This window comes from Oncorhynchus mykiss, chromosome 24 (assembly GCF_013265735.2).
Source record: "Oncorhynchus mykiss isolate Arlee chromosome 24, USDA_OmykA_1.1, whole genome shotgun sequence".
Taxonomy (NCBI): domain Eukaryota; kingdom Metazoa; phylum Chordata; class Actinopteri; order Salmoniformes; family Salmonidae; genus Oncorhynchus; species Oncorhynchus mykiss.
This window is the reverse complement of record NC_048588.1, coordinates 19690145-19717681: the sequence shown is the minus strand read 5'-3', so window position 1 is coordinate 19717681 and position 27537 is coordinate 19690145. Positions and strand designations below refer to the sequence as shown.

Below are 27537 nucleotides of genomic sequence, written 5' to 3'. Positions count from 1 at the left end.
TGCATCTCTACTGAGAATGTTAGTCATTTATTGGACAATAAAGTAATAATCTCAAATAAAAACCATAAATTCTGAGAAAAGGCATGATATGTGTCTATAAATCATAGGCCAGCTAAATATCTAATTCGCTAATTCATTTTTGAAGCATATCTTCAATTGGTTCTGAATATCATAAAGACTGCTCTGGTTTTGGTATTCCTACAATGGAAAGTATTCATATAGCACTTTTCCAGGTTTCTAAACACAAAGCTGGCATGCTCTGGGACGTGCTTGCATCACTCTTATCAATATGCTGGCTGACCTTCTACTTGTCAGAATTCAGCCACACATTTCCTCCTGACAGGTATGACTGGTAGTTTGCCATGTCTCAATGCATTTTGAGAGACAGGTTTGCTGTGGGCAGACAGGGCCTGTTATGTCACTGTTTTCTATTCCAACATGTATTCGTTCTGAGTTGGTGGTTGGTGCTTTTGTTTTTGTCAATTCACATCTCATGCAAGTCAATGTCAGCCACCAATGATGTGCTCGAGCACCCTGTATAAGGAGAGGATAGTCTTTTGAAACCACTCCCGCATTCCCTATGGACTGATACATCAAATACAAGAACGTCACTCACTGAGTACATATTTACAGGTTCGAAATTCACCCAAGATCTCGCATTTCTTTCAAGTTTGACTTCTTTGTTTCTGACACTCATATGGTAGGTATCTAAAGAAAAACTGTATATTCATCTTTGGAATCTTAGTCGTGCAACAAGAGTGTATGAATGATTTTAAGCTTTAATTGGAAACATGACCCTTCCCCTTGGAACTGAGAGCATGTGTTCTAATGCTAAGTGTCTACACTCCAGTAGTGTTCCTTTGAGCTATTTATCAATTCCCTTACATCATACATTCTCTCTGTGATTGTCAAATCCCCTAATTACCTATTGGCATCGTTCTTCAATGGGGTACCACAGAGGACAGCATGTCTAAAGCAGCAATGCGGCAGCTCTGACTAGACTCATAATATACATAAGTATACTTTTTGCTCTACAGAGAGCATTTTAGAACTATCTTCAGAATTATTCAGTAAGATGCAAGGTCAGTCTGACAACCTTTCTTTCAAACTCCAATATGCGGTTTCATTTCTGATTCAAAATGAAGGAATAATCCCGAAGAACATGGCGGAACTATGAAAGAGAACTTTGTAGTTTATTAGCTTATCTCCTGATACATTCCCTTCATCTAGCAGTGTGCTGAGCTGCTTTAGATGAGGAAGTACAACTAGCTGGCACATTTTAGACAATTGGTTTACAAAAGTATGGCAAGTGGCATAGATTATTCAGGTCGTTTATATCCTGCTGAGGAAGTCTACAGGCATTTTGGACCGGCTACTGTTTTAACATCAGATAGCCATCCAGTCCAAACAGAGGAAATTAAGTGATTGTGCTATCACAGACAGTTGCTGCTGGGCTGGTTGCACAAGAATAGTTCATGTTTTTTCTAGTTTGACTGCAGGGAAGGGTCAGCCGAGATGTCTGCTACAAGGTCTGCTACAGAGTTTGCTACAACACTACTTGGCGCCCAAGGCAATACTGTGGTATGAAATTGTATTGGAGCAAGCGATCCATGCTGCACTTACAGGGCCGAAGGAGTCCTGGCCGACCAAACAAATTAGACAGCCCAAGTCATGCAGAGTAAGTGTAAAAACTCGCCTTATTGAGTGAGTGTTCGCAAATGATGATACCCATAACAGCAATCACAGTTACAATGTAGCTTTGACCTCTGCTCTCCGTAGCACTAAGGCCCATAGTAACTACTATGCCGAACCCCCTTAGTGCAGGGTTCGGTAACAGGCAGCCCGCGGGGCCAATACCGACCCGTGATTTATATTTTTTTTGGCCCCCCTTCGTTTTTGGGGATTTTAGTTTTTGGTTAAAAAAAAGAGACTAAAATCACCAGGAATTCAAGGAAATTTCATTTACAAAATCTGTTCAAGTGTTCCTATGAATAAAAAAGGAGACATACAGTGTATGTGAACATGTCTCAATGTAATCAAGGTATAAAATGATAGTTATTTTCAAATATAATCTCTTTTTGGGCTTAGTTGTGGTCAATTTGCAGTGTACAAATTATTCTAACTACCCCGACCATCCGCTCCGGCCAAAAGAAACGGGCCGTGGCTAGTTGCCTTCCCCTGCCTTAGTGAATGAGCATCAAAGAGCTTAGAAAAGTGCTAGTCTGGGAGATCAGCCTAATCAATATCATCTGATGCAGCTACTGAAAGTATATCCAGATCAATGACACCTTCCTTGATTCAAGGAGCGGCTATGGTCTAAGAGCTTGACTGGTTGGCTTGGCTGACTACTACAGTACAGCAAACACTAGTTCTTGTGTGGATAATAATATCATATCTCTTCATTTTAATGCCCCTATAAAGACAGTGACATCTATGTCCTGTAGCAGTAGTCTAAAACTGTGTCAAAGGTGGAACAGCCACACTGTATGGGAGAGGTTCTTTGGGGAGACAGGTGCCACCTGTAATCTTGTTATCTGTGCGCCATAGAGTCAACAGAGAGGCTGGGAGGCTGGTATATGGCTTGGGTATAAAAACTCTCTTTAGCAGTAGCAGTTAAGGTATGAGATGCTCCAAAGAAAATGACATTGTTAATATGTCCATCTTCCATCTGAATCAGGATACTATCGAACCAAGCTCAACTTGCCCTTACCTGTCATTGGAAATCCATCTGCTTCTGCCTTGAGTCCTCATCTTCACCTTCCAGTAATCAACTGATCACATCCATCATCAAGCTATAGAGGCTGTTTCTGCTCCATAAACACCTTGGTTTTCTGCCTCCTCTGCTCCTCTGTTACCATGCGCTCCCTCCCTGCTGACTGTTGTGACCTTTGCCCCCACCCCCATTGTTCTCTGCTGCCCTTGAGCTCCTTCCTACATCTGATGCTCTGCATGCCGCATGTACCAGGTCAACGCTTCAGCTCCCCAGCTCCAGGACCCAGCCTGGTTTATCTGCTCAGCATCTGTCCCAGGATGAGATGCACGCTCCAGGCCTATGCTCATCATCCAGTACCAACAGAAAATTCCCATTACGCTGATTTCAAGCTCAACTTTGGGGGCGGCAAAAGGAAAGCCGTTATGTACAATAATGTATCAACCGACCGATCATTCAAAAAGATGTTTGCTTAGATAGAATACCACATTTTACATGAGCAAGTCAACCAGCAGTATTATCTAGTTTGAAATAAACACCTATCATGCTGAGTGTCTGTGATGTATGTGTAGGCTAAGTTGTTTGTTGAAATGGGAGTATAATTACATCTTGCATTTTTTTGGTTTCAATGTTAACTCATCTTTAATATAACAGTATGCAAATGTGTGTTAACACTTTTCAAACACAAATTGCTGGCAACGGGTACATTTTTCATGAATTGTGTACTGATTCTACTGTGGCTACTCCAATAGTAAATGAAAGTGGCAATATTGTTTCCTGTGAAGTTATCTTACACATTACAAAACAGACATTGTTTATACAGCTGTTTGACATCCAGACCTCATAGAGTGCAGCTCTACAGTGAGTAGGCTCTGCATAATAATTTTCAAATCCAGATTTTCATTCATTCTCCCCATACAGATATGGTACTTTTGGCATGTCTCTTCCCTCTCATTTCTGCAGTGGCTGATAATACCCATATCAGCCCTGATTTCATAATGCTAACACATGACAGCAGCAACCAGAGCAGCTGCTGTAACACAATGCAACAGACTGGCAAGACAGAGAGGCTACATTAATCTCACCCTGCTGCCTATACTGCCAAACTAGAAAGCAGCAGAAACCTTCCCACCTATCTGCTTGTGGATCTGTTTAACTATTAGCTATTGGAATTTGAAATTATTCTCACATATTTCTTGATATTGTGTGTATTCATGCATCCATATTGAAATCCATGTAGTCAGTGTATGATAATAAGGATCTCATGATGGCTGATTTCATTAGGCAAAGGCATGGCACCAGAACCCTGGGTATCTACTGTAACACGGTCCAATGCGCTGACAAGCTAGAGAAGCGGTGATAACCTATCTCACCCCAACCGCTGCATAGATAGTCCAAATCTAAATACACAACAACCCACTGGGCACACACTGGTTGACTGAACATTATTTCCACATAATTTCACTGAAATTACATTGAACCAACGTGGAATAGACGTTGAATTGACGCCTGTGCTCAGTGGGAAGGCCTGTTGAACTTGTTAATTAATTCAAATTACTAAGCCAATAGGGCTCAAGCGTATTAACCCTCCTAAGAATAAACCTCATTAACCTCTGTGTTCAGATATATTTACAAGCCACTTAAAGCAGGCCCTTATTATGTACAGACATGGAGCAAGTATTTAAAATACATAACCTGGTTCTGTAGCATCAAATGTCATTGGTTCTTACTGAAACAAATGTTTCAACAGCTCATTCAAATATTCAACATGCACTCCCAAAGCAATACGTCTCCTAAATTCTATATGCTTGGGGCTATTGACTCCTATTGTTGTAGTCTTCATTCCTGTAAAGGACCCAGCACTTTTCTCCACCCATGACTACGTTGTTTTATCTGTGTGTTGAATGTGTGTCTCTTATCTTCCCCTATGAAGGCATCCGTCCGACAGGGAGTGGCCATTACAACACATAAACCATGTGACAGATCCTCTCCATCTCTACGCTTCATTGCACTGGGCAGGCTGGGCAGCTGTGGAGAGGTGGTGCCCCTGATGTGCCAGAACATGGAGTCCCATTCCTGATTGAGATGGAGGAGTGGATACCGCAGCTGCACCTGGTAAACGGTACTAACCAGTGGTGGAGTGGGACTGCAAGCTGCTATGTAAAATGCATGCGGCATACTGTACTACTGATGTAGCAACTCTGCAAATTGATGTCCACAGTTTCCCCTTGGTATGTCTTATGAGCGTAGTCCGAATAAAAGGGTAGTGATATGAAGGGATGTATGCTTCATTTAACGGTAAATGTTTAGATATTTTGCCTCCATCTCTCTTTAATGGATTTACAACCTTCACTACTACCCTGTTTACATCTGACAGAGCACCTTACATTCCCTGAGTGAAAAAAAGTATATATATATAATCCTATAAAAGCCACATGCTGACCTCTTTGAGTCCTCTATTGAGTCTGAAGGGTTGGCAAGGACACAAATACCTCCATCTCTGGCTACTGTCCACAGAGACATAGCCTATTATTCCAGAAACTAACAATATAAATATTGAATGCCTGAAAAAGAGAGAGGAGAAAATAACCATAGAAAAATGGCTACCAGTTATCACCTCTTTTGACCATAAGACCACATTCAAACTGAGGTCCATCAGAGTGGTTGGGCAGTGAATAATACCTTTGCTAGCTGCTAGAGATAATATTATGTTGTTATTGTTTTTTACCTTACTTTTTTGAAGTCCTGTGTTTTCTTTTGAACTGAATAAAGACTCTCAATTAACATTTCTAAGAGTGCATCACTCACAACTCATTAATGAGCATATTAATTGGTGAGCTAACGAACTAATTTGCATATTGAAAAAAAATGATTTCCTGTATAATAGCGTCACTTTCAGGAGTCTACCTAATACAACAATGTAGCTTTCTGTGGCGACTTTGTTATGTGGTAAAAGGGTATGTGGAGCCAATGTAAACAACCAGATTCAGCACCATGGACAGCCATGAGCTCGGAATCCCGGAGGTTTAGCACCACAGGGCAGTGGACAGCGACCGTAATACACAGGGTCAGCTATGTTGCTGCACTGTAGCATTCTAGTCTACTCATGATCATGAATTATACTATATGTCATATAGACACATTTGACCAGAAAAATTGCCATTACTTTGGGCTATGCTTCCCTCTCAATATCCCGCCCATGGGTAACGTTAGGTATATGAGAAAAGCGTGCTTTGATTTGTAACCCGTTGCATAAAATTCGGAATATTCACATTCGTTCCTTATGAGTTCGATTGGTCGGTACTGAAACGAATAATAGACGGTTGTAGCTTAGCAGTCAGTGTCCCCAAGCGGTCATTTGACATTTCTGCAGTGAGAAATATTCTCCAGTGCTGATGCTAACTTGTGAAAGTCGACGTTGTTCTGATGCAGACACGCCCGTGCCACTCGCGCTCCAAGCAAGCTAGTCTGTGCTCTCAACCAACGTTGGCAACTTCAATGGAGGATTCAACTCACCGAGCTACGTGTGGCCCGTCTGTTCTGTGTTCCTTTTGATTTTAATGCCTATACAGCTTCAGGGGTTGTAGCCAACACAACCCTGTGATAATAAATGCAGAATGCATGCTGCTTCTACAGACACAGACCGGCCTTGAACCAATCTATTCTCTGATTTCGTTCCCTCTGACAATTTGATTACACACATCACCTAGCAATAGCCTAATTATGGTCCATTACAACGAATCCATACAAGGGTAACTATTCCTTAGGAATGAATCCTTATTGGAATTCCAAACCAGGTGAATAACCCAGTACTGCGAAAGGTCAATTGAAACCCTTGTGTGTTATTAGTCTACAATGTCAACCATCTCATATGAAAATGAATGAGTCATCAATCAACATACAAATATCATATTATTTGGGCTGTTTTAGCCCAGCTGCGCGTTGTCTCACAGCACTAGTTTTAGGCTACAGTCTACTATTTATCATCCCTATTTATCATTTTGATAGCGCGCTTTCGGACCTATACAGATGTAGGCTACAGGCTACATGACTTAATTAGCAAAATAATTCAACACAACTGGTTCAAAACATCAAACGCTATTCAAATATATCATAATTCAATTAGTCAGGCAATACTTTAGATTGAATAGCCTATGCGGCATGAACGCATTAATAGCCTATAGCCTATACTAACAAATAGCAGATTAGATTATGTTATTCAAAATAGCCTCACCTGAACATTATATACCTATCAATATATCTGTAAACACTGCACACAATAACAAATCATGCACCAAATTGGAAGGTCAAAATGAGTATATAGCACAAAGCTCATTTGCTTTTTATTGAGCATGCAATTGCTATGATCAAATATAAAATACATGACTGACTTACCTTTACCGTTGTCGTTAATAGGATTCGCCGTGGATGTTTAGGGGTAGACACATGGGCGTTATTTCCACTGTTCAAACATTGTCTTACTGAAGCATTTCTAATCGAAGAGGAGTGAAATTGACGAGAGGTAGTAAAGGTAGTAACCAACAACGGGTTGACTTTTACTTCAGAAATTGGTCACCAAATTGGTAGGCGAAGTCCTTTCTTAAACCATCTGCATCGGGTTAAAACCACCTTAATCCCGATACGATCCAATTGAGACAGAAAAAGTGAAACAAACTGAAAACCGCATCTGAAATCCAGAGCTATCGTCCAAGGAACGTGTCAGTGTAGCCTCAGTCAAATTAGCCTTGAATTGAATAAGACACGTTGGACTGTATCAGAGGTATATTCATATAGTGCAATATGCATGTACCAATATTGTCATTATGAATGATGGAGGTAGAAAGCCATGCAGTTAAGGATCCTTTGAAGCAATGGGTAGGCAGCTAGTGTTGTTGAACAGACACGGACATGGAATAAACGCATTGGGGTTGGTTTTAAATTCAGCCACGCGGTTTCTGCTATTCTGCGTATCTAAAAGTCTGAGATGGTCGTGAAGGTCGACGACTACAATAGCCTAGAATAGTTAACTCGTATGTATTTTATTTTATGATAAGAAATCAAGGTTGACAAACATACTGCTCTCCTTGATAATGTTGGTCGTTAACTTCCCTTGTCGTTTGAATGAATTCCATCCACGCATAGTTTAAAGCGTGTATTCTTTCTTGATAGCCAATATATGCTTACCCACGCGTGCAATTAGTTTTCATATATGGCTTGCTTCTTTGTCCACCCGTTCAGCAAAGACAATGCAGTCGATTTTTCCGGGCAGGGTAGTGGGAGAATGTATCCTGCTTAATTCCACAGAGCGAGCAGGCAATATTTTGCAATGCGTCTCTACTCAACAACCTAACACTTGCGTAATAGGAGGATCACGACGGATAGGCTTACAAATGAAAACATATTTCCTCACCATGATGTCTTGAACAGATGCAGAACATGTAAAATCTTTACAAAATGACCCAAGGACGAATTCATGCTATACGAAGAACATTACTTTGCAACACCTTCTCTATGACAAGCACAGCATTGCAGCAATGTGATGTCATTAGGGTAATACACCAAACAATGCGTATTCTGGTCTTGGATGTGATGCTGATTAGGGTCTTTGATTTCTGGAAAGTGTATCCATGTTGGTGGGATGCCAGAGTGACATGGGATGGGACTTCAGGGTGGGCTGGCTGTTGTGACCAGCACAAAATGAGATACTGTGTGGGGGGTTGTCTGAATGCCAGTTGAGCTGCCCTTTGTAAAATTATTATTTTTTACATGATCACCCATTTCAACTTCACACTCTACCTAATCCATATCTGATGGAACATTGATGGAACAAATATAATACATCATCTTTATTTTAGAGGTTGAAACCTGCCCCTGTAAGGGAAATGTGGTTGAGAAAAGTATATTGGTCAGGATCAGGATTACACTAACACCCCCATAATGCTGTCTCTAAGACACCTCATAGTTCCTGACACACTCAGCCCTGTGCTGGATCAATGGAGCTGAACAAACAGTGCATGAAGATACAACCTTGTGAGTATCCACCCACCAGAAAAGCAATGGGTAATCCACTCAGGGCTGCAGAGCTACAACCAGCCAAATCATCTCATGGTGAAATGAATTGGGAGCATGTATAGTTGTGTGCTCTCTACACTCTCTTTGTAAGAGGAGGAAGAGTATTCTGTCTGTCTGAAAATTCTGCATCTGGAAAGGCTATCAATGCCTGTAAACTAGTTCAATGTAACAAACCTTATGGGATACAGGGCTCAATGCCAACTGAGGGAATGTGTGCTGTGGTGGTTATCTATTTTATTCTAGTCTTTTATATGTATAGTGTTTTTAGAGTCATTTACCACAGAACTCAACACCCAAGTCCAATGCCTGAGATTATGGAAACAAAAAACCTCTGCCACTGTTGCCAGCCATATATTCATGAAAAATGGTTTGCTGCTTTTTCAGGTCAGGCTTATATGACATTTTATAACAATATGTCACTGCAGATGAGATTGTGTATTTACCTTTCGCCTTGACACATTGCGGTCATTATGTTTATATAAAATATTATTATAATAACTTTCAACAATTTACTTCAAAAGAAAGATCCAAGGTTAACAATCCAAGTAAGACCAATTGGGTGTGTTTCTCATACTCACCTACTGATTTCACCACAATAACCTAATATCCACCAAGAACAGTTACGCAATTGAATACTGTGATATTTTGCACTGTTTCGTTTTTCTTCTTAACTGTTCATAATTAAATGTTGGAAATGAGAGCAAACCCACCATGATTTAACATGCATGTACCTATAACCAACAAAGAGATCATTTGATAATCTGCATTGTCAGAGTCTGTGTAGCCTACAGAATTTAAAGTCCATGAATATCTGTGTGTTCATGGAATGGATGAACGCACAGGGCTCATGCACTGCATACTGATAGAAATAAAAAGAGAGCAAAGAAGGAAAGCCAATCCACTATTTGTGTCAGGCTGCACCCCATGGGGCCAGGCTTCCTCTCCCAGTAATGCACTGTAAAAGTGATTGATTGGTATGATATGGAGAGACTGTCCATCTGAACTGTCTTCACTCACCAATGTGATGAAATTACTGTGCACTGATCTCTGAAAGCATAATCGCAGATTAGGTCATTGCTATCCATCTATTCTGATACGGAAACTTGCCATTTCCTGCAGATCATAAAAGTGGCGAATACACATGTACAGATCCAGAACTCACCACCCGGACACTAATATCCTTAGAGGCTGTGCTTAATGTTCTGGAACATATTACAAGATTATGTTTTCTGGCCTGGGTTCAGGCGCACATGTGTTTGATATGAGCAGGCCCCCAGTGTCCGGTCTGGAGCGTGAAGTCACAAACTCTGCTGTTTGGTGTTTGGCTACTGTGTAGCAACCTAGCGGTTCCAAAAGCCCTGGACTGCCCTAGAAAGCCTATCGAAATTGTGGGTATTGGGCTCTAAAATTAGATTATTATTATCAAGTTCGATCCCCATGGTGAATTCTTTTAAAGTTTGTTACAATTCGAGATGTTTAATTAAATAGTGATCCATTCTGACTACTACATTTGTCATCCCACAGGACCATGTGCTGGCACAGACCAATCACTGGCCGGCAGGCTACGAGGAGGCTGGTGCCGCTCAATGCTTGTTCAGAAGACAATACAGGATATACTGTAGGTAGATTATATGCATGTTAACGCAGGGACCATATGTTGAACAATGTAACTCATACCACATACCATGAGATAAATCCGTATGAAACACAGGATAACCACTACCAAAGGCTTGTGTGTTCTCATCACCATCTAATGGTTTTAAAATCTATGGATATGGGTCAGGCTCAAAATGCAATTTCTGACACAATATAGTTTCCCCTGCTACTGCGATCGATTTCCATTAAGAACACTGTTGTCCCAATCCCTTCCTGGTGAGTGAGCCCAAAGGAGCCCTAATCTGATGCTCCATCTGTTCCTGTGCCCATGCTCTCCAGTGTAGTGCTTTGTGGCTCGAATGAGGATCAGTATTATTATATTCAGGTATACAGACTATTGAATAATACTGTGAAGAGCCATCGTTTAGGCGCTGCAGGAAAAAAACACCAATATAGTATGTTAGATGGTCATATATCTACAGTTGAAGTTGGAAGTTTACATACACTTAGGTTGTAGTCATTAAAACTTGTTTTTCAACCGCTCCACAAATTTCTTGTTAATAACAAACTATAGTTTTGCCAAGTTGGTTAGAACATCTACTTTGTGCATGACACGTTATTTTTCCAACAATTGTATACAGACAGATTATTTCACTTATAATTCACTGTATCACAATTCCAGTGGGTCAGAAGTTTACTTACACTAAGTTGACTGTGCCTTTAAACAGCTTGGAAAATTCCAGAAAATTATGTCATGGCTTTAGAGGCTTCTGATAGGCTAATTGACATAATTTGAGTCAATTGGAGGTGTACCTGTGGATGTATTTTAAGGCCTACCTTCAAACTCAGTGTCTCTTGACATCATGAGAAAATCAAAAGGAATCAGCCAAGACCTCAGAAAAAAAATTGTAGTCGTCCACAAGTCTGGTTCATCCTTGGGAGGAATTTCCAAAAGCCTGAAGGTACCACGTTCATCTGTACAAACAATAGTATGCAAGTACAGTATAAACACCATGGGACCACGCATCCGCCATACTGCTCAGGAAGGAGACGCGTTCTGTCTCCTAGAGATGAATGTACTTTGGTGCGAAAAGTGCAAATCAATCCCAGAACAACAGCAAAGGACCTTGTGAAGATGCTGGAGGAAACAGATACAAAAGTATCTATAGCCACAGCAAAACGAGTCCTATATCGACATAACCTGAAACGCCGCTCAGCAAGGAAGAAGCCACTGCTCCAAAACCGCCATAAAAAATCCAGACTACGGTTTGCAACTGCACATGGGAACAAAGATCATACTTTTTGGAGAACTGTCCTCTGGTCTGATGAAACAAAAATAGAACTGTTTGGCCATAATGACCATCGTTATGTTTGGAGGAAAAAGGGGAGGCTTGTAAGCCGAAGAACACCATCCCAACCGTGAAGCACGGGGTGCAGCATCATGTTGTGTGCAGGAGGGACTGGTGCACTTCACAAAATAGATGGCATCTTGAGGGGGGGAAATTATGTGGATATATTGAAGCAACATCTCAAGACATCAGTTAGGAAGTTAAAGATTGGTCGCAAATGGGTCTTCCAAATGGACAATGACCCCAAGCATACTTCCAAAGTTGTGTCAAAATGGCTTAAGGACAACAAAGTCAAGGTATTGGAGTGGCCATCACAAAGCCCTGATCTCAATCCTATAGAAAACCTCTGGGCAGAACTGAAAAAGCATGTGCGAGCAAGGAGGCCTGCAAACCTGACTCAGTTGCACCAGCTCTGTCAGGAGGAATGGGCCAAAATTCACCCAACTTATTGTGGGAAGCTAAGACAGGGGATTGCTACTAGGATTAAATGTCAGGAAATATGTAAACTTCTGACATCAACTGTATTTCTGTATCTCAGTGAGCACATTATTGAATTCCTCCTACAATCTACAGGTGTTCATCTTAATGCAACTTAAAACTCCTATTCTTATGAGGAGAGCATGCAGCCTCCCTGTGTTTTTCATTATAACAGCCTGTAATTGGCTTGTCAGGAGGGATGTTCACACCCAGAAGAAATTCATCCTCAGAGAGAACAGAACAGTGTGTATCTTCCGAGGTCAGCCTGACTGGATGTGGTCCTTTGTGTTCTGTTGATTTATTTCTGTGGGTTAGCACATGCCTACAAACCCTGGTGGATAAATAAGAAGTTCAATTCTGTTTTTCAATAGGATCATTAAGAGATTCATTATCCATATTATGCTTAATGTGTACGGGCTTCCTGGCTTTGGTTGCTGCCTCATCCTGCAACTGGAGATAACCATGTGGCATAGAACTAATGACTCAGATATGCCAGTTAAAACTGTAGCTACTGCAATACAAATTACCCATAGCAGATACTTAACACATTTTGCATCCATTTATCAGACACTTTTATCCAAAGCAACTTACCTGTACGTGTATAGGAGCGTGCATACATTTTTTACATTTGGGTGGTCTCGGATATCAAAACCACTATTCTGGCTTTACAAGTGCCATGCTCTACTAACTGAGCTACAGTGGACCACATTAGAATCTCTATCTGTACTATTCTGATGTTTTGATTGATTTTTTTGTATTATTCTTGTTTATTGATTGCTTAAATTGTGTTACGAATTGTGTTGTTCAGTAATTATGGCTCAATTACATGAAATAGACTCTGCCTTACAGTGACACCATGTGCTGATTTTAACAAACGATAAGCCTAATCAAGTGTTGATTTCATTTGTTTTTATACATTGCACAAACAACATTGAAACATATACACTACCGTTCAAAAGTTTGGGATCACTTAGATATGTCCTTGTTTCTGAAAGAAAAGCAATTTATTTGTCCATTAAAATAACATCAAATTGATGAGAAATACAGTGTAGACATAGTTAATGTTGTAAATGACTATTGCAGCTGGAAACGGATGATTTTTAATGGATTATCTACATAGGTGAACAGAGGCCCATTATCAGTAAACATCACTCCTGTGTTCCAATGGCACGTTGTGTTAGCTAATCCAAGTTTATAACTTTAAAAGGCTAATTGATCATTAGAAAACCCTTTTGCAATTCTGTTAGCACAGCTGAAAACTGTTGTTCTGATTAAAGAAGCAATAAAACTGGCCATCTTTAGACTAGTTGAGTATCTGGAGCGTCAGCATTTGTAGATTCGATTACAGGCTCAAAATGGCCAGAAACAAATAACTTTCTTCTGAAACTCGTCAGTCTATTCTTGGTCTGAGAAATGAAGGCTATTCCATGCAAGAAATTGCCAAGAAAATGAAGATCTCGTACAATTCTGTGTACTACTCCCTTCACAGAACAGCGCAAACTGGCTCTAACCTGAATTGAAAGAGGAGTGGGAGGCCCCAGTGCACAACTGAGCAAAAGGACAAGTACATTAGAGTGTCTAGTTTGAGAAGCAGACGCCTCACAGGCGGTCCCATGCATCAGGCCTCCAGTGCGCCTCCACAGTCCAATACGTCCTGTGCCTCCTCTCCGCTCTCGCCCTGAGGTGCGTGTCATCAGCCCGGTGCCACCTGTACCGATCCCACGCATCAGGCCTCCAGTGCGCCTCCACAGTCCAGTACGTTCTGTGCCTCCTCTCCGCACTCGCCCTGAGGTGCGTGTCATCAGCCTGGTGCCACCTATACCGGTCCCACGCATCAGGCCTCCAGTGCGCCTCCACAGTCCGGAGCTTCCAGGGACCGTTCCTAGTCCAGAGGTCTGGCGACAGTTCCCAGTCCAGAGCTTCCGGCGACAGTTCCCAGTCCAAAGCTTCCGGCGATGGTCCACAAAGCTTCCAACGACAGTCCACAGTCCGGAACCTCCTGAGACGGTCCACAGTCCGGAACCTCCTGAGACGGTCCACAGTCCGGAAACTCCTGAGACGGTCCACAGTCCGGAACCTCCTGAGACGGTGCACAGTCCGGAACCTCCTGAGATGGTCCACGGTCCGGAACCTCCTGAGATGGTCCACGGTCCGGAAACTCCTGAGACGGTCCACAATCCGGAACCTTCAGCGATGGTCCACGGTCCGGAACCTCCAGCTCCGTGGCCGAAGCCTTCTCCTGTGCCAATGCCCAGTCTACGCACGACATCCAGTCCAGCTCCAAGGTTAACTACTGTGATTATTATTATTTGACCATGCTGGTCATTTATGAACATTTGAACATCTTGGCAATGTTCTGTTATAATCTCCACCCGGCACAGCCAGAAGAGGACTGGCCACCCCTCATAGCCTGGTTCTTCTCTAGGTTTCTTCCTAAGTTTTTGGCCTTTCTAGGGATGTTTTTCCTAGCCACCGTGCTTCTACACTTGCATTGCTTGGGGTTTTAGGCTGGGTTTTTGTACAGCACATTGATACATCAGCTGATGTAAGAAGGGCTATATACAGTGCCTTGCGAAAGTATTCGGCCCCCTTGAACTTTGCGACCTTTTGCCACATTTCAGGCTTCAAACATAAAGATATAAAACTGTATTTTTTTGTGAAGAATCAACAACAAGTGGGACACAATCATGAAGTGGAACGACATTTATTGGATAGTTCAAACTTTTTTAACAAATCAAAAACTGAAAAATTGGGCGTGCAAAATTATTCAGCCCCTTTACTTTCAGTGCAGCAAACTCTCTCCAGAAGTTCAGTGAGGATCTCTGAATGATCCAATGTTGACCTAAATGACTAATGATGATAAATACAATCCACCTGTGTGTAATCAAGTCTCCGTATAAATGCACCTGCACTGTGATAGTCTCAGAGTTCCGTTAAAAGCGCAGAGAGCATCATGAAGAACAAGGAACACACCAGGCAGGTCCGAGATACTGTTGTGAAGAAGTTTAAAGCCGGATTTGGATACAAAAAGATTTCCAAAGCTTTAAACATCCCAAGGAGCACTGTGCAAGCGATAATATTGAAATGGAAGGAGTATCAGACCACTGCAAATCTACCAAGACCTGGCCGTCCCTCTAAACTTTCAGCTCATACAAGGAGAAGACTGATCAGAGATGCAGCCAAGATGCCCATGATCACTCTGGATGAACTGCAGAGATCTACAGCTGAGGTGGGAGACTCTGTCCATAGGACAACAATCAGTCGTATATTGCACAAATCTGGCCTTTATGGAAGAGTGGCAAGAAGAAAGCCATTTCTTAAAGATATCCATAAAAAGTGTTGTTTAAAGTTCGCCACAAGCCACCTGGGAGACACACCAAACATGTGGAAGAAGGTGCTCTGGTCAGATGAAACCAAAATTGAACTTTTTGGCAACAATGCAAAATGTTATGTTTGGCGTAAAAGCAACACAGCTGAACACACCATCCCCACTGTCAAACATGGTGGTGGCAGCATCATGTTTTGCGCCTGCTTTTCTTCAGCAGGGACAGGGAAGATGGTTAAAATTGATGGGAAGATGGATGGAGCCAAATACAGGACCATTCTGGAAGAAAACCTGATGGAGTCTGCAAAGGACCTGAGACTGGGACGGAGATTTGTCTTCCAACAAGACAATGATCCAAAACATAAAGCTAAATCTACAATGGAATGGTTCAAAAATAAACATATCCAGGTATTAGAATGGCCAAGTCAAAGTCCAGACCTGAATCCAATCGAGAATCTGTGGAAAGAACTGAAAACTGCTGTTCACAAATGCTCTCCATCCAACCTCACTGAGCTCGAGCTGTTTTGCAAGGAGGAATGGGAAAAAAATTCAGTCTCTCGATGTGCAAAACTGATAGAGACATACCCCAAGAGACTTACAGCTGTAATCGCAGCAAAAGGTGGCGCTACAAAGTATTAACTTAAGGGGGCTGAATAATTTTGCACGCCCAATTTTTCCGTTTTTGATTTGTTAAAAAAGTTTGAAATATCCAATAAATGTCGTTCCACTTCATGATTGTGTCCCACTTGTTGTTGATTCTTCACAAAAAAATACAGTTTTATATCTTTATGTTTGAAGCCTGAAATGTGGCAAAAGTTCGCAAAGTTCAAGGGGGCCGAATACTTTCGCAAGGCACTGTAAATAAATTTTATTTGATTAGCTAACACAACGTGCCATTGGAACACATGAGTGATGGTTGCTGATACTGGGCCTATGTACGCCTTTGTAGATATTCCATTAAAAATCATATGTTTCCAGCTACAATGGTAATTTACAAAATTAACAATATCTACACTGCATTTCTGGTCAATTTGATGTTATTTTAATGGACAAAAAAATTGCTTTTCTTTCAAAACAAGGACATTTCTAAGTGACCCCAAGCTTTTTAACGGTAGTGTACATACACCTCATTCATTTGAAATAACAATACTGCAACAGAAAGTGTAATTGGTTGATGGTGTGGTTCATCAATTACTTTGTTTCTAATTACCTTTCCTCGCATGTTGTGTTTTAATTCTGCCTCTCAAGTGGAGCCAAAGGTCTGTTTCTGAAGTAGGCAGACAGAGAGAAGAAGTCAGGATCACTATCTGAGGGGAAAATCTCAGCACTACATTTTTCAGGGTACCATGGCAACCGGGCATTCAAAAGAATTTTGATGAGAGCAGCAGGGAAGGAGAGGCTGATGTCAAGGGAGACAATTTGTTACCCCAATTGCAACAGCAACAGAGCCTGATTTCACACACAAGTATTTTGGCATAGTTATTATCTGGACTAGCAAAAACCCTGTTGTCTTCTGCTGTCATCCTATCACAACATCCCCTCAGTCAGAGGAGGAGAGAAGGCTGCAGCATCTTGATTTCCCTTAGATGAAGCACTCAGGTTTCTGTTGAATCAAGGACACTGAGACCGCAACTGAATCGTTGGCATAGCGATGGGAGGTGGACACTGAGATGTGATTGGCATTGCTGCAGCATGAAAACTTGTGTCAGAGAATTTCCAGTCATCTGGTGATTTTCAGTACCTATACTGTTCTCTTTGAAGTAGAAAGAAGAATCGATATAAGTTTAAATATTAGATATGTGTAAGTAGAATGAAGGCTGAGCGTGACTGTACAAAGCTGGATCAACACTGAGTTAACCATTAGACATTTAAAAAACAGAACGTAAGCAGAATCTGTGTTGATGAGGCAAGGTAGACCAACAAGATTTGACTGGTCTGGGCCATATCTGACCTTGTGAAGGCTACTGGACATGCACATGGGTTAATCATACATAGACAACATCGGCCTGAACTTGTGAAGACCTTTGGACAGGAACATTAGCTAATCAGTTATAGGCACCATTAGACCTGCAGTAGGAGTGTGCATGTCATGCCACCAATTGAATCTATGCCCCAATGTCTGAGCCAATAAGAGAATGGAAACTAAGCAAGACAACAAGATTCATAAAGTGGAGTGACAATGTTATGTAAAGGTAAGACTGTATAAAAGCAGAGTACTAAGAATGGAGAGTCAGTTCTTCCATGGAATTGCTTGGCTTTGTTCCTTTTTGTAATAAAGTGAATTTGATTGTTTTTTATTATCAGGCAAGTCAGTTAAGAACAAATTCTTATTTTCAATGACAGCCTAGGAAGAGTAGGTAAACTGCCTGTTCAGGGGCAGAACGACAGATTTGTACCTTGTCAGCTCAGGGGTTTGAACTTGCAACCTTCCGGTTACTAGTCCACCGCTGTAAACACTAGGCTACCCCACAAGCTCTGGTATCGGAGAAATATTTGATTCAATATTTCCACGACACTTGCACGTGCTACTGTAAATGGGTGGGGACCAGTCAGTGCTTTCTTAGAAAGTCCATTTCTGATCGCATTGAGGGGAAGTGGCAATCAGCATAACAGTCCAGCTGTCTATCTTGGGCTGCCATTCTCTTACCCATCCAATCTCACTGTTCAGTGCTCGGCAAACGGGAACGCTGTCTTGACAAATATAATCACACACAACACTGAGATCCAGAAACCGTCTGTCAGCACAGAGCCGGCTGAAAATATGCCACACACACCCACAGTTAAACACCTTTTACACAAGTCAATAGTATACAACCCTGAGCTGATGATTATCATTTGATGACTTCTTCAGTGGAAACACACACTTGGTAAAAGTCCCCCTCTATAAACATTTTGACAGGAAACAACATTAGAATTTGTTAACATTCATGAACTGTTGTTTCATGTGTCATGGCTGTAACAACTTCATTTGCATTGAAGTTAACACACTGAGCCACCCTGACTGGTGATACCATATGGATTGAAGGTGCATGAATATCTTTGCCTGATGTGATGTGAAGAAAGCATAGGGCACATAGTGAACTTATATCTAATAAGTTATGCCTATTACCATGTCATCCCATCACATTGCACCTTCATACCTGCAGTAACATTTCTTCAAGCTCATCAAACTACAGTGCATTTCTGTGTTTACTTGACTTTACCACCCACAGTGAAAACAAGCCTTCTGTGGTTATATACAATTGTACCAGTTGTAGCTGACAGTATTAATATTTAAATGATGTTTCACCCTTTAGTTAGGTGCTTATTATCTGCTAACTCCGAATTCCGAGAAAGATCATTTAAGGTCAGAGCAGGAAAGCGAGAGGAAAGCCACATCTTATTGAAATGTAACCTCACTGAAATGGAAAATCTAAATGGGATTAAGATTTAGAGAGGTGCTACTAATGAGTGAGCTACGTAACTTTAGTCCCTGAGATCGCAGATTGAGCTGGAGGGTGGGAGAAAGGATACAGATGTAGGATCTTAACTTGATGCAGGACATTTTATAAAGGCTTCTGCAGTTAAGAATTTTGGCGTTTAAATGTCATACTTGATTTTCCATTTTGAAAAATGTATCAATACCTACACAAATGTCCATTAATTATAATCCACATAATTATTCACATTTCCTGTTGCTGCAGGATTATATTCCTGTTCTAGCAAGCTGGCTCAAATTAAGATCCTACATCTGTAGTTGACTAGATAAATGTGTCTGCTGCCTCTGTACTGAGCTGATGGAGGTGAGCTTCAAGGTTCATTGTGGTGGTTTTATGGACCTGTAGAATAGATGAGTGTTAGGGTTCAGTGGCTGTATGGAATAGAGGGGACAAGGTGAAGGTACAGGAGGATGCTGGCTAACACAGGGGAATGCTATGGTGACAGAGGGCCCTACCTAGGAGCAGAGCAGCGCTGATCTCCTCTTCTACACCGGGCACCGGGCGGCCTGTCAGGGAAGACTCTCTGATGGAGGAGCATGTTATCAGTGCGGGCAGGCAGGCTAAATCACTGGTTGAGCAAAGGTTACAGCCACTGGTCTGTTCCTCTGCCTGGGAGGGCAAGTGGGTGAGTGACAAAGCAGGCTGAATCACAGGGGACAAGCTTAGGGGTGGAGGAGGGTGAAGGAAGGTGACTTTATCCCCCCTGGGCTAAGGCTGTGATTTATACATTACTAACACTCAATGATGCAATGCAATGCAAAATCAAATCAAGCAAGTGTATAATGAGACGTGTGTAATATGTGAACAGCAACAAGCTTCCTGTGGTTGATTGTGGGAGTGTAAACAATTATGAAAGACATGAAGTCTGTTTTTAACTCCTGGCAAAAACAACTGCTTGTTTTTCGAGCTTGGTATGGAAGTCAAATCATCAAAATCAAATCAAATCAAATCAAATTTTATTTGTCACATACACATGGTTAGCAGATGTTAATGCGAGTGTAGCGAAATGCTTGTGCTTCTAGTTCCGACAATGCAGTAATAACCAACAAGTAATCTAACTAACAATTCCAAAACTACTGTCTTGTACACAGTGTAAGGGGATAAAGAATATGTACATAAGGATATATGAATGAGTGATGGTACAGAGCAGCATAGGCAAGATACAGTAGATGGTATCGAGTACAGTATGTACAAATGAGATGAGTATGTAAACAAAGTGGCATAGTTTAAAGTGGCTAGTGATACATGTATTACATAAGGATACAGTCGATGATATAGAGTACAGTATATACGTATGCATATGAGATGAATAATGTAGGGTAAGTAACATTATATAAGATAGCATTGTTTAAAGTGGCTAGTGATATATTTACATCATTTCCCATCAATTCCCATTATTAAAGTGGCTGGAGTTGAGTCAGTGTCAGTGTGTTGGCAGCAGCCACTCAATGTTAGTGATGGCTGTTTAACAGTCTGATGGCCTTGAGATAGAAGCTGTTTTTCAGTCTCTCGGTCCCAGCTTTGATGCACCTGTACTGACCTCGCCTTCTGGATGATAGCGGGGTGAACAGGCAGTGGCTCGGGTGGTTGATGTCCTTGATGATCTTTATGGCCTTCCTGTGACATCGGGTGGTGTAGGTGTCCTGGAGGGCAGGTTTGCCCCCGGTGATGCGTTGTGCAGACCTCACCACCCTCTGGAGAGCCTTACGGTTGAGGGCGGAGCAGTTGCCGTACCAGGCGGTGATACAGCCCGCCAGGATGCTCTCGATTGTGCATCTGTAGAAGTTTGTGAGTGCTTTTGGTGACAAGACGAATTTCTTCAGCCTCCTGAGGTTGAAGAGGCGCTGCTGCGCCTTCTTCACAATGCTGTCTGTGTGAGTGGACCAATTCAGTTTGTCTGTGATGTGTATGCCGAGGAACTTAAAACTTGCTACCCTCTCCACTACTGTTCCATCGATGTGGATAGGGGGGTGTTCCCTCTGCTGTTTCCTGAAGTCCACAATCATCTCCTTAGTTTTGTTGACGTTGAGTGTGAGGTTATTTTCCTGACACCACACTCCGAGGGCCCTCACCTCCTCCCTGTAGGCCGTCTCGTCGTTGTTGGTAATCAAGCCTACCACTGTTGTGTCGTCCGCAAACTTGATGATTGAGTTGGAGGCGTGCGTGGCCACGCAGTCGTGGGTGAACAGGGAGTACAGGAGAGGGCTCAGAACGCACCCTTGTGGGGCCCCAGTGTTGAGGATCAGCGGGGAAGAGATGTTGTTGCCTACCCTCACCACCTGGGGGCGGCCGGTCAGGAAGTCCAGTACCCAGTTGCACAGGGCGGGGTCGAGACCCAGGGTCTCGAGCTTGATGACGAGCTTGGAGGGTACTATGGTGTTGAATGCCGAGCTGTAGTCAATGAACAGCATTCTCACATAGGTATTCCTCTTGTCCAGATGGGTTAGGGCGGTGTGCAGTGTGGTTGAGATTGCATCGTCTGTGGACCTATTTGGGCGGTAAGCAAATTGGAGTGGGTCTAGGGTGTCAGGTAGGGTGGAGGTGATATGGTCCTTGACTAGTCTCTCAAAGCACTTCATGATGACGGAAGTGAGTGCTACGGGGCGGTAGTCGTTTAGCTCAGTTACCTTAGCTTTCTTGGGAACAGGAACAATGGTGGCCCTCTTGAAGCATGTGGGAACAGCAGAATGGTATAGGGATTGATTGAATATGTCCGTAAACACACCGGCCAGCTGGTCTGCGCATGCTCTGAGGGCGCGGCTGGGGATGCCGTCTGGGCCTGCAGCCTTGCGAGGGTTAACACGTTTAAATGTCTTACTCACCTCGGCTGCAGTGAAGGAGAGACCGCATGTTTTCGTTGCAGGCCGTGTCAGTGGCACTGTATTGTCCTCAAAGCGGGCAAAAAAGTTATTTAGTCTGCCTGGGAGCAGGACATCCTGGTCCGTGACTGGGCTGGATTTCTTCCTGTAGTCCGTGATTGACTGTAGACCCTGCCGCATGCCTCTTGTGTCTGAGCCGTTGAATTGAGATTCTACTTTGTCTCTGTACTGACGCTTAGCTTGTTTGATAGCCTTGCGGAGGGAATAGCTGCACTGTTTGTATTCGGTCATGTTACCAGACACCTTGCCCTGATTAAAAGCAGTGGTTCGCGCTTTCAGTTTCACGCGAATGCTGCCATCAATCCACGGTTTCTGGTTAGGGAATGTTTTAATCGTTGCTATGGGAACGACATCTTCAACGCATGTTCTAATGAACTCACACACCGAATCAGCGTATTCGTCAATGTTGTTGTCTGACGCAATACGAAACATGTCCCAGTCCACGTGGTGGAAGCAGTCTTGGAGTGTGGAGTCAGCTTGGTCGGACCAGCGTTGGACAGACCTCAGCGTGGGAGCCTCTTGTTTTAGTTTCTGTCTGTAGGCAGGGATCTACAAAATGGAGTCGTGGTCAGCTTTTCCGAAAGGGGGGCGGGGCAGGGCCTTATATGCGTCGCGGAAGTTAGAGTAACAATGATCCAAGGTCTTTCCACCCCTGGTTGCGCAATCGATATGCTGATAAAATTTAGGGAGTCTTGTTTTCAGATTAGCCTTGTTAAAATCCCCAGCTACAATGAATGCAGCCTCTGGATGAATGGTTTCCAGTTTGCAAAGAGTTAAATAAAGTTCGTTCAGAGCCATCGATGTGTCTGCTTGGGGGGGGATATATACGGCTGTGATTATAATCGAAGAGAATTCTCTTGGTAGATAATGCGGTCTCTCATAAATGAGTATATTCCTGTGCTCACCGTGTGTACAAACGTAGGAGTGCCAGTGAACCATTTTCACTTTCTCAGAGTCATTTGTAAATAATACAAGAGTGGTAACAGAGCACATTGAGCATTTTTACACTGAGCTTGTATGCTAAATGAAAGGTCTTCAACTAGAATACATTGGTCTTCCGATGTCTGTTTAGTAAACAGTGAAAAAAGCAGGTACCATCGCGCTCTGCCTTAAACTTAAATAGTCTTAGATAGTGCATAAAACCAATAAACAATGAGATCCAAAAAGTGAGTTGTTTGCGCAATTAATATATATATATAAAATATTTTAAAAATCATATATATTATTTATATTTTTTTGTATATTTTTTCTTGCTTTTTACAGAAGGCAGGTTTGGCAAATCGGAAATTCTTATCTTCATTTATATCACTTTCTAAGTGTTGAAATGTTTCCTACGTAAGTGCTCTGAAAGACTTTACATGTTGCTCTTATACCTGAGCAGTAGCACTGTAATTACTGTAGCAACAACATGGTGAAAGAGTCTGGCTAATAGGTCTGACTGCACATCTGACTGGCTGACTTACTGCAAATTGAGAAATGATGTGACTAAACTCAACACAAAGAAGAAGAAACTGCATGATGATGCAAAGATCAATGATATAAAAAATGAAGGAATGGAATGAAATTATGGGCAGAAAGACAAATTCAACTCCATCTTTCATCGAATCAGATGGCTTATTCACCACAAAACCATTTGATGTTTTCAATTGTTTTAATGATTACTTCATTGGCAAAGTGGGCAAACTTAGACGGGAAATGTCAACAACAAACAGTGAGCCATCGTACTCACGCAACAAAAAGATGCAAGACTTAATATTGTAAAATTAGGGTGAGAGAGATGGGAAAATGATTGCTATCGATCAATAATGACAAACCTCCTGGCATTGACAACTTAGATGGAAAGCTACTGAGGATGTTAGCTGACTCTATAGCCACTCCTATCTGTCATATTTTAGAGGAAAGTCTTTGTCTTCAGGCCCGGAGGGAAGTTAAAGTAATTCCGCTACCCAAGATTGGTAAAGCAGCCTTTACTGGCTATAACAGCAGACCTATCAGTTTGCTTACAGCTCTTAGCAAACTGTTGGGAAAAATTGTGTTTGACTAAATACAATGCTATTTCTCTGTATACAAATTAACCACAGACTTCTGGCATGCTTATAGAGAAGGGCACTCAACATGTACCGCACAGACACAAATTACTGATGATTGATTTGCATAGTCAACTTACACAAAGCTCTGACACACACACTTACCCCACCAGACATTCCACCGGGGGTCTTTTCACAGTCCCCAAATCCAGAACAAATTCAAAAAACAGTACAATATTACAGTGCATTCCAAAAGTTTTCATACACCTTGACTTTTCCCACATTTTTTTACTTTACAGCCTTTAAAAAAAAATTATTAAAAAATTGTCATCAATCTACACACAATAACCCATAATAACAAAGCGAAAACAGGTTTTTAGACATTTTTGGTAAAAAAATAAATAATGATAAAATACAGAAATACCTTATTTACATAAGTATTCAGACCCTTTGCTATGACACGTGATATTGAGCTCAGGTGCATTCTGTTTCCATTGATCATCCTTGAGCTGTTTCTACAACTTGATTGAAGTCCACCTGTGGTAAATTCAATTGATTGGATATGATTTGGAAAGGCACACACCTGTCTATATAAGGTCCCACAGTTGACAGTGCATGTCAGAGCAAAAACCAAGCCAAGAGGTCAAAGGAATTGTCCGTAGAGCTCCAAGACAGTATTGTGTCGATGCACAGATCTGGGGAAGGGAACCAAAACATTTCTGCAGCATTGAAGGTCTCCAGGAACATTGTGGCCTCCATCATTCTTAAATGGAAGAAGTTTGGAACCACCAAGACTCTTCCTAGAGGTGGCCGCCCGGCCAAACTGAGCAATCGGGGTAGAAGGCCTTGGTCAGGGAGGTGACCAAGAACCCGATGGTCACTCTGACAGAGCTCCAGAGTTCCTCTGTGGAGATGGGAGAACTTTCCAGAATGACAACCATTTCTGCAGCACTCCACCAGCACTCCACTTTTATGGTACAGTGGCCAGATGGAAGCCACTCCTCAGTAAAAGGCCCATGAGAGCCCGCTTGGAGTTTGCCAAAAGGCACCTAAAGGACTCAGACCATGAGTAACAAGATTCTCTAGTCTGATGAAACCAAGATTGAGCTCTTTGGCCTGAATGCCAAGCGTCAAGTCTGGAGGAAACCTGGCACCATCCCTACAGTGAAGCAAGGTGGTGGCAGCATCATGGTGTGGGGATGTTTTTCAGCGGCGGGGGTTGGGAGACTAGTCAGGATCGAGGGAACGACGAACGGAACAAAGAACAGAGAGATCCTTGATGAAAACCTGCTCCAGAGCGTTCAGTACCTGAGCCTGCGGCGAAGGTTCACCTTCCAACAGGACAACGACCCTAAGCACACAGCAAAGACAATGCTTCAGGACAATTCTTTGAATGTCCTTGAGTGGCGTAGACAAATCCCAGACTTGAACCTGATCGAACCTCTCTAGAGAGACCTGAAAATAGCTGTGCACCGATGCTCCCCAACCAACATGACAGAGCTTAAGAGGATCTGCAGAGAAGAATGGGAGAAACTCTCCAAATACAGGTGTGCCAAGCTTGTAGCGTCATACTCAAGAAGATTCAACGCTGTAATTGCTGCCAAAGGTGCTTCAACAAAGTACTGAGTAAATTTTCTGAATACTTTTGTAAATTTGATATTTAGAGTTTGAAAAAAAAATTGGATATTGTGTGTAGATTGATGAAGAAAAATAGTATTGAATCCAATTTAGAATAAGGCTGTAATGAAACAACGTGGTAAAAGTCAACGGGTCTGATTACTCTCTGAATGCATGGAACTCCGTTCCTGCTCATATTGCTCAAATGAACAGCAAACCTGGTTTCATGGCACCACGCCTCTCCCTTATTTGACCTAGATAGTGTATACCATAAGTGTATATGTATTGATATCTAGGCTGTGTATGCCCTTTTTAAATTGATGTAGTTCTGTTCTTGAGCTATTTTTGTCTATTAATGTTCTGTATTATGTCATGTTTCATGTTTTGTGTGGACCCCAGGAAGAGTAGCTGCTACTTTTGCAACAGCTAATAGGGATCCTAATAAAGTTGTACCGAACATTGTACTTTAGTAATTGCATTGTAATTGCATAATAAGATGTACGTTTTTTGTTATTACACCATTCCACTTGTATAGTAACAACAATAGGATTAGTAGAATATAGGCTATGTTTACTAAAAAATTGAATTCTCGTGCTAAAGCACCTCAGATAGAACGATTTTTTAAATATATTTTTTATTTTTATTTTACCCCTTTTTCTCCCAAATTTCGTGGTATCCAATTGTTGTAGTAGCTACTGTCTTGTCTCATCGCTACAACTCCCGTACGGGCTCGGGAGAGACGAAGGTTGAAAGTCATGCGTCCTCCGATACACAACCCAACCAAGCCGCACAGCTTCTTAACACAGCGCACATCCAACCCGGAAGCCAGCCGCACCAATGCGCCAGAGGAAACACCGTGCACCTGGCCACCTTGGTTAGCGTACACTGCGCCCAGCCCGCCACAGGAGTCGCTGGTGCGCGATGAGACAAGGACACCCCTACCGACCAAGCCCTCCCTAACCCGGGCGACGCTAGACCAATTGTGCGTCGCCCCACGGACCTCCCGGTCGCGGCCGGTTACGACAGAGCCTGGGACTCTGATGGCACAGCTGACGCTGCAGTACAGCGCCCTTAACCACTGCGCCACACGGGAGGCCAGATAGACCGATTTTGAAAGGACATTTGTCTTCTTTTAACTAGCTCTTAGGCAGCGCTCTCTAAAACTTCTACTCTAGTAATTGCCCATCCTAATTCAGCTGATCTGGGCCTGGTAATAGATTAAACTTTGCAGGGTTCCATTAGTACAGCTGTCCAACAGAGAGACAAGCTGTTTCAGAGCCCTCTACTCCATCACTGCTTTGGAAAACAAGTTATACAGCTCATCCTGCTTCACACACCCAGAGAAAACAATGGTTTGTCTCTGTCTTCTATGTGTCATATACTCCCTCCCCTCTGATGTCATCATAGCGTTTTCTTGATGTTGTTAGTTATGCACAATGCAAAAGAGGAGTTGGTGCAGTTTCTATCAGAAAGAGAAAGAGAAAAAGCCCCCCTCTCTCGCTATACAGTAGAGCAGCGCGTTCAAAATGTTCCCTGACTGACAATGAACCTAGGCTTCACACTGGTGCTGCATTTGAGAGTCCTTTATCCAGGAATCCCCAGTTGGACAGCGGTGCTTTAGGTCACACAGCTGTTGTTGCTCTTTCCGCAGTGCCGCTGAGCGTGTACACAGAAAGAGGGTGAGCGCTGAATAGGTGGGAGAGGAGGAGCCACCCGGAGCCCTGTGTGCCTCCACAGCAACTTCAATAGATAACAATCAGTCCAATCAGGCATGTTTTGGCCCGTGGCACTTTTCCTTTCCGCCATCATCATTATTACCACAGCCGGGATCCAGCCCCTCCACTTTAATACCCCATTCATTTCCCCTGGCGCCCATCATTCAGTATTCAATAGGTACTGTTCTGCGGCTCCAACTGTGGATCAAGCTGTTGAGGTTGCCTCCCTCCGTTCTTCCATCCAATATCATCAATGCTCAGACAGGCACCTCGACAAAGGTGCATCACCTG

At 42.5% G+C, this 27537-nt stretch overlaps 1 protein-coding gene across 4 annotated transcripts in view; it reads right to left on the bottom strand.

The window, feature by feature from the left end:
- Positions 1-8343, bottom strand: part of LOC110503363 (leucine-rich repeat and fibronectin type III domain-containing protein 1-like) — a 150785-nt gene extending 142442 nt beyond the window's left edge. For 3 of the 4 annotated variants that reach the window (XM_036961215.1, XM_036961216.1, XM_036961214.1), the window contains exon 1: positions 7106-8343. The gene's annotated coding sequence lies outside the window, so the exon portion shown is untranslated. The remainder of the gene's footprint in view (positions 1-7105) is intronic. The other variant, XM_036961217.1, reaches the window with a different exon arrangement.
- Positions 8344-27537: the final 19194 nt, after the last annotated feature.